Raw genomic sequence first — 12,286 nt, 5'->3', positions numbered from 1 at the left:
AAATAGAAAGATATCCTTTACTATAGAATGTAGTCCAATCCGGTCTTTCTGCTCTTCCACAACTGAAAAACAGATAGTGTTCCCAAACCTTCCATCCTGGAATATCTTCGGTTTTTCACCAACAAAGAAAATGATCCCTCCAGCAGACCCTTCAACCACGATACAAGATTGCAGCCAAAAGGCCAAGAAGCGACTACAAAAATTTTTTTTTTATTACTTGAAGCCCGAGGTGCGGTGCTTCATCACCCAGTGTCTGTGACCAAACGTGCTGGGGGCATAGGTTCTTGGACCCTCTCCCAAAGGAGAAGGGCCCCGTTACTCCTCTATCCCTCAGAGCCAAAAGGCCTACTGAGGGAACAAAAGGACTGTGGGTCCCCCTTTGCCGAAGCGCAGGGGAACCCTCGGGTGTCCCCAGGGTTGGCCGAAGCGTCCCCCTGGGGACCGATAACTGCGTCTGGTCCTCCCCCCGTGGAGAGGACCTCAGCAACGAAGAGGAGAGGGCGGCCCATAAGGGTCTCACCTAAACCCCAAACAAAAAACGTGAACGTGACACACTACACACTACGAAAAACAGAAATAAGTGCTAATGCTTGTGCAAGTGCAAGTGCAAAAACATATGTGGGCATAAATAAATAAATAGACCCCAGCCAGAAGGCCGGGGGTGGGTAAAAAATTATCCTTGCCCTAGCCAAAAGGCCAGGGCAAAGGACGTGGTGCACCAGAAGTTGGGGAGGTGAGCAGTGCAAAGTGCCTTACTGTGCACATGGTGAGATCCTTACACCAGTGCGGGTTCAGGCACCCCTGGCTCCCCGTGCCAGGGGCACGTTTCACCTCGAGCTTCTAAGCAGCTTCCAGCCTCTCAGCCAGACCAAGCTTCGTACTGCTCTATGCCAGGGTAAACCCCCAGTACGAGAGTAGGTACTAGACCAGGCTGTTCCTAAACAACGTAAGGGTTCCATCAGCCCATACGAAGATAGGAATACTCAGCCCAGTTTTTCTCCAATCTCAACTAGGGGCCTTGCCAGTCCCCGTCCGAGGCGGATACTAGACCAGGCCATTACCCTAATCAGCGCAAGTAGCCTTCCTTGACGCTGTAGGGAACTGAGCCATGGTTTTTCTCCATCCTCGACCAGAGACCTTCCTTACCCCGGCACGGTACTCCACAGGGTGTTTCTCCATTCCACATCTAGGAACCTCTCACGCTCCTAGTGTAAGAACAGGTACTCCACCCCATGTTTCTCTACCGCAGATACTCCACCGGGCCGCTCCCTATACCACATAGGGTTGAATTATTCCCCCATGCAGTAGGGATGACCGGCCCGGTTTTTCTCCACTGATAAGAACAGATTTTTGATTGAAAAAGCGTCTTTATTGGTATAAAGTTGCAAAAAACAGACGGGTACATTGACAAACATAAGTGCCGTGTCGCAGCACAGGCCAAAACACAGCACAGATGCAGACTGTATAGTGCAGTCGAAGAACTACGGCGCGGGCCTGTAGCCTACACTGTAGTTCTCAGGCTGCACTATGCAATTAAACGATACAATAACACAACAGTAAATAAGGCTATGGGTGTGGAGGGTAGGGGGGTGAGGGAGGGTGAATCACAAGCCCGAAGCTTTATTGAAAGACAGACACATATAAGGGGAAGGGCAATAAATAGAAAGACATCAATAAAACAACAGACATTGTGAGTGAGGGGGCAGGGGCCACGGTCCCAAAGTCTCATTTTCGGTTCGAACAAGGGGAGAGGGGCAGAAAAAGGGGGCCTTAGTCCCCTTCTTCTTCAGGGCTGTCCATGGTGGAATAGTCTCTGAGCAAGCTGTGAACCAGCCTGCAACAGTCCTGGATAGACATCCTCTCCCTCCTCAGAATGAGGCGGTTCCTGGCTAGCCACGAAGCGTCCTTAATACAGTTCATAAGGCGCCAGGCTTCCTGGATCGCCCCAACGGTGTGGGTGCCAGGGAATAGTCCGTAGAGTACCGAATGGTACGTAAGACAGTTCCTTGGCACAGAGTTTTTCAGTTCCTTTTCCAGGGCGTCCAACAACAACTGGGCCCAGGCACAGTCCCAAAACAGGTGCATAGATGTTTCCTCGTGTATGATGCACCTGGGGCAATGTCTGTACCTGCACAGGTTCCGGGAGTGCATGAATGACCGGAGGGGCAAGCCCCCTTGGATGGCCATCCACGACAGGTCTTTGTGTCTGTTTGTGAGCCTTTTGGAGGCCACATTCTCCCAGACCTGTTTGGCAGTCGCTGAAGGGAGCCCCGGAATCGGCTCCAAATCGTCTTTAGCTCTGATGAGCTTGTAGATCGTCTTCGGTTTCCATAAGTCAGGTTTAACTCTCTCCAGTTGGTGTTCCCTCACGAACTCGGACACGTCCAGGTAGAACCACGGAGTGTTCCAGTTGTAAGGGATGGAGCTGTCCCATTTGTCCCAGCCGAGATTCCTCCAAAGAGGCAGGAGGAAGAAACGGGACATGGAGTTTCCTGCAGAATCGTTCAAGTTCTCGTACATTGTCCTGCGGATGCAGTTACACACGAAGAAGGCTCGAAGCATGGTGGGGATATCCGGGATCCCCTTTCCACCCTTGAGGGGCTCCTTGTGCATAACTGCTCGCTTTACTCTGTCCATCTTGGAGCCCCAGATGAAGTGAAACACTGCCCTCGTGATGGCCCTGCAGACGGTTGCCAGTGGTGGCCAGGCCTGCGCGGTGTACTGCAGAACGGGAAGTATCTCGTTGCGCAGCACAAGTGATTTCCCCTCGATGGTAAGGTCTCTGAGGCTCCACAATCCAATCTTTTGGCGAACGGTCGCCAGTCTCTCGTCCCAACATCTCAGGGCTGCACCCTCGCCGCCGAACCAGACTCCGAGGATCTTAATGAAGTCGGGCTTGATGGCAAAAGGAAATGGTGCAGAGGATGACAGGTGCCACTTTCCGAAGAGCATAGCCTCTGACTTCCCGCAGTTGACTTTAGCCCCTGAGGCTCGGCCGAAGTTCTCGCAGGTCTGGACGAGTGCTGTCACCGAACGTTGATCCGCGCAGAAGACAGTGACGTCATCCATGTACAGCGAACACTTGGCCTCTCGTCGGTCACGACCCGGTGCGGCGATCCCTCTGATCTCTGGATTCCGTCTGATGCATACAGCCATAAGCTCTATAACACAAACGAAAAGAAGAGGTGAAAGAGGGCAGCCTTGTCTGACCCCAGACAAAACGGAAAAGGGGTCAGTCTTCCAGCCGTTCACCAGCACCGAGCTGTGGATATCAAGGTACATCAGGTTAACATACTTACAAAACATTTTACCGAGGCCAAATTTGTGCAGAAAACCTGCCCATCAGCTCATGTGAGACACGATCAAAGGCCTTCTCCTGGTCAAGACTGACCAGGGCCGCGTGAACGTTCCGATCCTTGATGTAATGGACCGTGTCTCTGAGGAGGGCGAGGCTGTCTGCAATCCTGCGACCAGGAATGGCGCAGGTCTGGTCCGGGTGAATGATCTGTCCGATGACAGCCTTCAGCCTGTTGGCGAGCACCTTGGCGAGGATCTTGTAGTCCACGTTTAAGAGAGAGATGGGCCTCCAATTTTTCAGCTCACATCTCTCCCCCTTACGCTTATACAAGATCGTGATCATTCCCTCCCTCAGCGATGGGGGCATTTTGCCCTCCACCACCATCTCCCCATACAGCTCGAGCAGGTCCGGTCCAATGAGGTCCCACAGCGCTACATAGAGCTCTGCTGGGAGACCATCACTGCCCGGGGTCCTGCCCTGCCTAAAGGATCTGGCGGCAGAGTGCAACTCCTCCAGCGCCAAGGGAGCATCCAGGGCGGCTTTGCCTGCAGGATCAATAGAATTAGTGATACCTGACAGGAACTTATCAGCCTCCTCGCTGTCTGTTGTCTTAGGGGAGTAGAGGTCGCTGTAGTAGTCTCTGACGACTTTCATCACGCCCTCCTTCCCCTGTCTGGGGATGCCGGTCTCATCTCGCAGCTCAGTCAGGGGCGTGTGGCCAGAGTGGAGTTTCCTGAAAAAGAAAGAATTACATTTCTCATCCTTCTCAAGGTTCTCCACCTTGGAACGGAAGACGATACGTCTGGATTCCTCCTCAAAGTGCCTTTTCAGGCCCCCTTTGGTCTCATCCAGCTCGTCTCTCACGTCCCAGCCGCACCGTTGGAGGTCCAGCAGGGACTGCAGATGTCTTTGCAGTCTCTTGAAGTTCCTCTTTCGGTCGCACGCCTGTTGTCTCCCTTTAACCTGAAAGAAACTGCGAATGTTAGCCTTAGCATATTCCCACCAGTCGCTCATACAATCAAAATAACATTTGTCATTTTTCCATGTGATGTAGGCATCCTTCAGCTCCGCCAGCACCTCCTCTCTTTCCAGTAGGGCACAATTCAACTTCCAGGAGCCTGGGCCAGGTGCGAAACCGCTACCCAGGACTCCTTGGAAGAGAATGGCCCTGTGGTCTGAGAAGAAGCAGGGGACCATAGAATGCCTCGTCTGTTTCACTGCTCTAGAGGTAAACACAAAGTCAATGCGGGAACGCACAGAGCCATCGGGGCGGCTCCATGTATAATTCACGGAGCCGGACCCCATGGAGCCCATAGCGTCCCGCAGTGATGCTTCGGTCACCATTTCTATAAGCAGTTTAGACGTCACATCAAGCTTGGTAGAGTTGCTGGTGCTGCGTCCATCCTCCTCCATGGTGCAGTTGAAGTCTCCTGCCATCACTACCGCCCTAGTGGTTGCGAGCTGCGGTCGCAGGGTCTGGAAAAGCTCCAAACGCTCATTCTTGAAAGGGGGGGCGTACACGCAGATAAGCCTGATAGGCTCACCTGCCCAGGAGCCGTCTACGACAAGTAATCTGCCGCAGACGAGCTCCTGAACAGAATCTAGCGTGAAGAGGCTCCCCCTAATAAGAATGGCGACCCCTGCAGACTTACACTCGCCCCCACCGGACCAATAGGAGGCGCCGTGAGACCACTGCCTGCCCAGATGTTTGTAGGACTTGGAGAAAGGAAGAGAGCATTCCTGCAACATGTACACATCACATTTCTGACTATCTAAGAAAGTAAACACAGACTGTCTTCTAAGCTTATCCTTAATACTCCTCACATTAATGGTGAAAATAGAAAATGACGCCATTAGTTGGGGAAAAAAGAGAGGTTAGGCAACAGTTCTACATTTACGTTACCACTCCGTCGGGCGGGGCTTCCTCGGCATCGGATGCCAGGTTCCCCTGCTCGGGTAGCGGCGAGTTGTCTCCCAGTATCTGGTCGAGTAAGGCGACGGCGTTGGCATCCAGCTCCTCCTCCTCCTCCCTGCTGATTGCCTCCGCCAGCTCCTCCATTTCTTCTTCCAGCGGGATCAGCTCGACCGCCAGTTTCTTAGAGGATTCGGAGTCCGCAGACGGGCTGTCGAGCTCCTTCCTCTTGCAGTTCCTCGTTTTCTCAGCACCTGCAGTTGGAGTAAGAGGGGAGGGGAGGGGGGGGAAATCTTCCTGTGAAGAAAGGTCAGGGGGGGCAGGGGTGGCTGGGTTGGGAGAGACAATGGGCTGGGTAGGAGAGTCGGAGGGGGGGTCAGGGAGGGTTGTGACAGTGGTAGGGATGGGAGTCACTGTCACAGGGGGTGGGCTGGTGGAGGTGGGGAGGGAGGTGGTGCGGGAGGATGGGAGGGGGGTGGGGTTGGCAGGTTTCTTACCCTCCTGCGGTTTCTTTTCCTTCTGCGTAGCAGAGGGCGGCAGCTTGAGGGCAGGGATGGCACGTCCGGTCACCACAGCTGAGTAGGTTCTCGCCCTACTCGGGCAGTCCCTGTAGACGTGGTCCACCTTGCCGCACAGGTTGCAGGTTTTCCTCGTGGGGCAGTCTTTTGTCTCATGGCTGGCCATGTGGCAGTTCTTGCAGGCCGGGACCTTGCAGTCCTTCATCACGTGGCCCGACCCGCCGCACTTCCTGCAGTTGCGTGGCTGGTCGGCGTAGTGGAGAAGTCCTTGAGATCCCCCCAGGGAGAAGCACTGGGGGAGGTGCTTGACTCCTTCTGGGCACGAGGTGTCCTTCTGCAGGACGACGATCACCGCCCACTTTCCAGTCCAGAATCCGTTCCCGTCCAGAACCCTTGTGGGGTCTCTCTTGACGGCGCAGAAACGGCTGAGGAAGGTGACGATGTCTTTGATGGGCGTGTGCGGGTTCCGCATTGAGACCGTCACCCGCCTTTCCTCTCGTGAAATAGGGCAGTTGCCCACAAAGCGGGAGAAAGGGGATTCGGGTCTCGCTGATTTCACTGCCTCCCAGTACCTCTTGCAGATGGCAAGGGAGGCGAAGGTGATGTAAAAGATCCCCTTCAGGTAGTTCTGGATGCTGAGGGTTTCAGCGGTCGAGAAGCCCTGGTCCAGGATCATTTTCTTCCCAAAGGTCTCCACCGTCATGTCCGGCATCCGTCCGTCCACCTCCTTCAGCTTCATCACTACGGTATGCCTCATCCAGGGCTCCAGGGTCGGTTTGTCCTTGGTGCTCACCTGGGTGGGTGCCGCTGGCGGCGTTGCTGCAGGGGTTGTGGCGCTGGGTGCGGCCGATCCGGTGGGGGCTTTGGCGGTTTTTTTCGCCGTCTTGGCCTGGCTCTTCTTGGCGAGGGTGGCCGGAGTGGAGGCAGAGGCTGGAGCAGCTGGGGCTGGAGCAGCGGGGGCTGGAACAGCGGCGGCTGGGGCAGCGGTGGCCATACTCACGGATCCTTTTGGCGTAGAAGGCGGGGCGGAGGATCAGCGCTGTCGTCGAGAGGAGGAGAGGCGGTCGGTCGCTTCAGAGGGCAGAGCCAGCAAGTCTAGCCCTCCAGTGCAGGTAGGGGGCGCTGCAGAGCTTCTCCGGCGAAGTCCCTTTTCTCCACGCAGTCTTGCTGGCGGAGGAGGGTATCTTCTCCAGAGGGCAGAGCAAACAAGTCTAACCCTCTGCTGTAGCTGGGGAGCGATGCAAATCTTCACCCTCTTCAAGCGATCTTCTCCTTCTCCTCGCAGTCTCGACTTTCGATTTTTCTGGCTTCTCGGCCCGGGTGCAGCTTAGCCCTGAGAAGGACAATTGTCGGTCCAAGAAACAAGGTAGCACCGTCAGTCAGCGTGAACTGATAAGAACAGATACTACACTTGATCTTAGCCAAAAGGCCAAGAAGCGTCTTTATTGGTATAAAGTTGCAAAAAACAGACGGGTACATTGACAAACATAAGTGCCGTGTCGCAGCACAGGCCAAAACACAGCACAGATGCAGACTGTATAGTGCAGTCGAAGAACTACGGCGCGGGCCTGTAGCCTACACCGTAGTTCTCAGGCCGCACTATGCAATTAAACGATACAATAACACAACAGTAAATAAGGCTATGGGTGTGGAGGGTAGGGGGGTGAGGGAGGGTGAATCACAAGCCCGAAGCTTTATTGAAAGACAGACACATATAAGGGGAAGGGCAATAAATAGAAAGACATCAATAAAACAACAGACATTGTGAGTGAGGGGGCAGGGGCCACGGTCCCAAAGTCTCATTTTCAGTTCGAACAAGGGGAGAGGGGCAGAAAAAGGGGGCCTTAGTCCTCTTCTTCTTCAGGGCTGTCCATGGTGGAATAGTCTCTGAGCAAGCTGTGAACCAGCCTGCAACAGTCCTGGATAGACATCCTCTCCCTCCTCAGAATGAGGCGGTTCCTGGCTAGCCACGAAGCGTCCTTAACACTGTTCATAAGGCGCCAGGCTTCCTGGATCGCCCCAACGGTGTGGGTGCCAGGGAATAGTCCGTAGAGTACCGAGTGGTACGTGAGACAGTTCCTTGGCACAGAGTTTTTCAGTTCGTTTTCCAGGGCGTCCAACAACAACTGGGCCCAGGCACAGTCCCAAAACAGGTGCATAGATGTTTCCTCATGTATGATGCACCTGGGGCAATGTCTGTACCTGCACAGGTTCCGGGAGTGCATGAATGACCGGAGGGGCAAGCCCCCTTGGATGGCCATCCACGACAGGTCTTTGTGTCTGTTTGTGAGCCTTTTGGAGGCCACATTCTCCCAGACCTGTTTGGCAGTCGCTGAAGGGAGCCCCGGAATCGGCTCCAAATCGTCTTTAGCTCTGATGAGCTTGTAGATCGTCTTCGATTTCCATAAGTCAGGTTTAACTCCCTCCAGTTGGTGTTCCCTCACGAACTTGGACACGTCCAGGTAGAACCACGGGGTGTTCCAGTTGTAAGGGATGGAGCTGTCCCATTTGTCCCAGCCGAGATTCCTCCAAAGAGGCAGGAGGAAGAAACGGGACATGGAGTTTCCTGCAGAATCGTTCAAGTTCTCGTACATTGTCCTGCGGATGCAGTTACAGACGAAGAAGGCTCGAAGCATGGTGGGGATATCGGGGATACCCTTTCCACCCTTGAGGGGCTCCTTGTACATAACTGCACGCTTTACTCTGTCCATCTTGGAGCCCCAGATGAAGTGAAACACTGCCCTTGTGATGGCCCTGCAGACGGTTGCCAGAGGTGGCCAGGCCTGCGCGGTGTACTGCAGAACGGGAAGGATCTCGTTGCGCAGCACAAGTGATTTCCCCTCGATGGTGAGTTCTCTGAGGCTCCACAATCCAATCTTTTGTCGAACGGTCGCCAGTCTCTCTTCCCAACATCTCAGGGCTGCACCCTCGCCGCCGAACCAGACTCCCAGGATCTTGATGAAGTCGGGCTTGATGGCAAAAGGAAATGGTGCAGAGGTTGACAGGTGCCACTTTCCGAAGAGCATAGCCTCTGACTTCCCGCAGTTGACTTTAGCCCCTGAGGCTCGGCCGAAGTTCTCGCAGGTCTGGACGAGGGCTGTCACCGAACGATGATCCGCGCAGAAGACAGTGACGTCATCCATGTACAGCGAACACTTGGCCTCTCGTCGGTCACGACCCGGTGCGGCGATCCCTCTGATCTCTGGATTCCGTCTGATGCATACAGCCATAAGCTCTATAACACAAACAAAAAGAAGAGGTGAAAGAGGGCAGCCTTGTCTGACCCCAGACAAAACGGAAAAGGGGTCAGTCTTCCAGCCGTTCACCAGCACCGAGCTGTGGATATCAAGGTACATCAGGTTAACATACGTACAAAACATTTTACCGAGGCCAAATTTGTGCAGAACCCTGCCCATCAGCTCATGTGAGACACGATCAAAGGCCTTCTCCTGGTCAAGACTGACCAGGGCCGCGTGAACGTTCCGATCCTTGATGTAATGGACCGTGTCTCTGAGGAGGGCGAGGCTGTCTGCAATCCTGCGACCAGGAATGGCGCAGGTCTGGTCCGGGTGAATGATCTGTCCGATGACAGCCTTCAGCCTGTTGGCGAGCACCTTGGCGAGGATCTTGTAGTCCACGTTTAAGAGAGAGATGGGCCTCCAATTTTTCAGCTCACATCTCTCCCCCTTACGCTTATACAAGATCGTGATCATTCCCTCCCTCAGCGATGGGGGCATTTTGCCCTCCACCACCATCTCCCCATACAGCTCGAGCAGGTCCGGTCCAATGAGGTCCCACAGCGCTACATAGAGCTCTGCTGGGAGACCATCACTGCCCGGGGTCCTGCCCTGCCTAAAGGATCTGGCGGCAGAGTGCAACTCCTCCAACGCCAAGGGAGCATCCAGGGCGGCTTTACCTGCAGGATCAATTGTGTTAGTGATACCTGACAGGAACTTATCAGCCTCCTCGCTGTCTGTAGTCTTAGGGGAGTAGAGGTCGCTGTAATAGTCGCGGACGACTTTCATCACGCCCTCCTTCCCCTGTCTGGGGATGCCGGTCTCATCTCGCAGCTCAGTCAGGGGCGTGTGGCCAGAGTGGAGTTTCCTGAAAAAGAAAGAATTACACTTCTCATCCTTCTCCAGGTTCTCCACCTTGGAACGGAAGACGATACGTCTGGATTCCTCCTCAAAGTGCCTTTTCAGGCCCCCTTTGGTCTCATCCAGCTCGTCTCTCACGTCCCAGCCGCACCGTTGGAGATCCAGCAGGGACTGCAGAAGTCTCTGCAGCCTCTTGAAGTTCCTCTTTCGGTCGCACGCCTGTTGTCTCCCTTTAACCTGAAAGAAACTGCGAATGTTAGCCTTAGCATATTCCCACCAGTCGCTCATACAATCAAAATAACATTTGTCATTTTTCCATGTGATGTAGGCATCCTTCAGCTCCGCCAGCACCTCCTCTCTTTCCAGTAGGGCACAATTCAACTTCCAGGAGCCTGGGCCAGGTGCGAAACCGCTACCCAGGACTCCTTGGAAGAGAATGGCCCTGTGGTCTGAGAAGAAGCAGGGGACCATAGAATGCCTCGTCTGTTTCACTGCTCTAGAGGTAAACACAAAGTCAATGCGGGAACGCACAGAGCCATCGGGGCGGCTCCATGTATAATTCACGGAGCCGGACCCCATGGAGCCCATAGCGTCCCGCAGTGATGCTTCGGTCACCATTTCTATAAGCAGTTTAGACGTCACATCAAGCTTGGTAGAGTTGCTGGTGCTGCGTCCATCCTCCTCCATGGTGCAGTTGAAGTCTCCTGCCATCACTACCGCCCTAGTGGTTGCGAGCTGCGGTCGCAGGGTCTGGAAAAGCTCCAAACGCTCATTCTTGAAAGGGGGGGCGTACACGCAGATAAGCCTGATAGGCTCACCTGCCCAGGAGCCGTCTACGACAAGTAATCTGCCGCAGACGAGCTCCTGAACAGAATCTAGCGTGAAGAGGCTCCCCCTAATAAGTATGGCGACCCCTGCAGACTTACACTCGCCCCCACCGGACCAATAGGAGGCGCCGTGAGACCACTGCCTGCCCAGATGTTTGTAGGACTTGGAGAAAGGAAGAGAGCATTCCTGCAACATGTACACATCACATTTCTGACTATCTAAGAAAGTAAACACAGACTGTCTTCTAAGCTTATCCTTAATACTCCTCACATTAATGGTGAAAATAGAAAATGACGCCATTAGTTGGGGAAAAAAGAGAGGTTAGGCAACAGTTCTACATTTACGTTACCACTCCGTCGGGCGGGGCTTCCTCGGCATCGGATGCCAGGTTCCCCTGCTCGGGTAGCGGCGAGTTGTCTCCCAGTATCTGGTCGAGTAAGGCGACAGCGTTGGCATCCAGCTCCTCCTCCTCCTCCCTGCTGATTGCCTCCGCCAGCTCCTCCATTTCTTCTTCCAGCGGGATCAGCTCGACCGCCAGTTTCTTAGAGGATTCGGAGTCCGCAGACGGGCTGTCGAGCTCCTTCCTCTTGCAGTTCCTCGTTTTCTCAGCACCTGCAGTTGGAGTAAGAGGGGAGGGGAGGGGGGGGAAATCTTCCTGGGAAGAAAGGTCAGGGGGGGCAGGGGTGGCTGGGTTGGGAGAGACAATGGGCTGGGTAGGAGAGTCGGAGGGGGGGTCAGGGAGGGTTGTGACCGTGGTAGGGATGGGAGTCACTGTCACAGGGGGTGGGCTGGTGGAGGTGGGGAGGGAGGTGGTGCGGGAGGATGGGAGGGGGGTGGGGTTGGCAGGTTTCTTACCCTCCTGCGGTTTCTTTTCCTTCTGCGTAGCAGAGGGCGGCAGCTTGAGGGCAGGGATGGCACGTCCGGTCACCACAGCTGAGTAGGTTCTCGCCCTACTCGGGCAGTCCCTGTAGACGTGGTCCACCTTGCCGCACAGGTTGCAGGTTTTCCTCGTGGGGCAGTCTTTTGTCTCATGGCTGGCCATGTGGCAGTTCTTGCAGGCCGGGACCTTGCAGTCCTTCATCACGTGGCCCGACCCGCCGCACTTCCTGCAGTTGCGTGGCTGGTCGGCGTAGTGGAGAAGTCCTTGAGATCCCCCCAGGGAGAAGCACTGGGGGAGGTGCTTGACTCCTTCTGGGCACGAGGTGTCCTTCTGCAGGACGACGATCACCGCCCACTTTCCAGTCCAGAATCCGTTCCCGTCCAGAACCCTTGTGGGGTCTCTCTTGACGGCGCAGAAACGGCTGAGGAAGGTGACGATGTCTTTGATGGGCGTGTGCGGGTTCCGCATTGAGACCGTCACCCGCCTTTCCTCTCGTGAAATAGGGCAGTTGCCCACAAAGCGGGAGAAAGGGGATTCGGGTCTCGCTGATTTCACTGCCTCCCAGTACCTCTTGCAGATGGCAAGGGAGGCGAAGGTGATGTAAAAGATCCCCTTCAGGTAGTTCTGGATGCTGAGGGTTTCAGCGGTCGAGAAGCCCTGGTCCAGGATCATTTTCTTCCCAAAGGTCTCCACCGTCATGTCCGGCATCCGTCCGTCCACCTCCTTCAGCTTCATCACTACGGTATGCCTCAT

General features: G+C 54.8%; 1 pseudogene; it reads right to left on the bottom strand.

Moving 5' to 3' along the window:
- Positions 1-7,064: 7,064 nt before the first annotated feature.
- On the bottom strand, positions 7,065-7,169 carry LOC134946688 (U2 spliceosomal RNA; annotated as a pseudogene).
- Positions 7,170-12,286: the final 5,117 nt, after the last annotated feature.

Source organism: Pseudophryne corroboree, chromosome 7 (assembly GCF_028390025.1).
Source record: "Pseudophryne corroboree isolate aPseCor3 chromosome 7, aPseCor3.hap2, whole genome shotgun sequence".
Lineage (NCBI taxonomy): Eukaryota > Metazoa > Chordata > Amphibia > Anura > Myobatrachidae > Pseudophryne > Pseudophryne corroboree.
The sequence above is the reverse complement of the archived record's forward strand: the minus strand, read 5'-3'. Positions and strand labels throughout refer to the sequence as shown.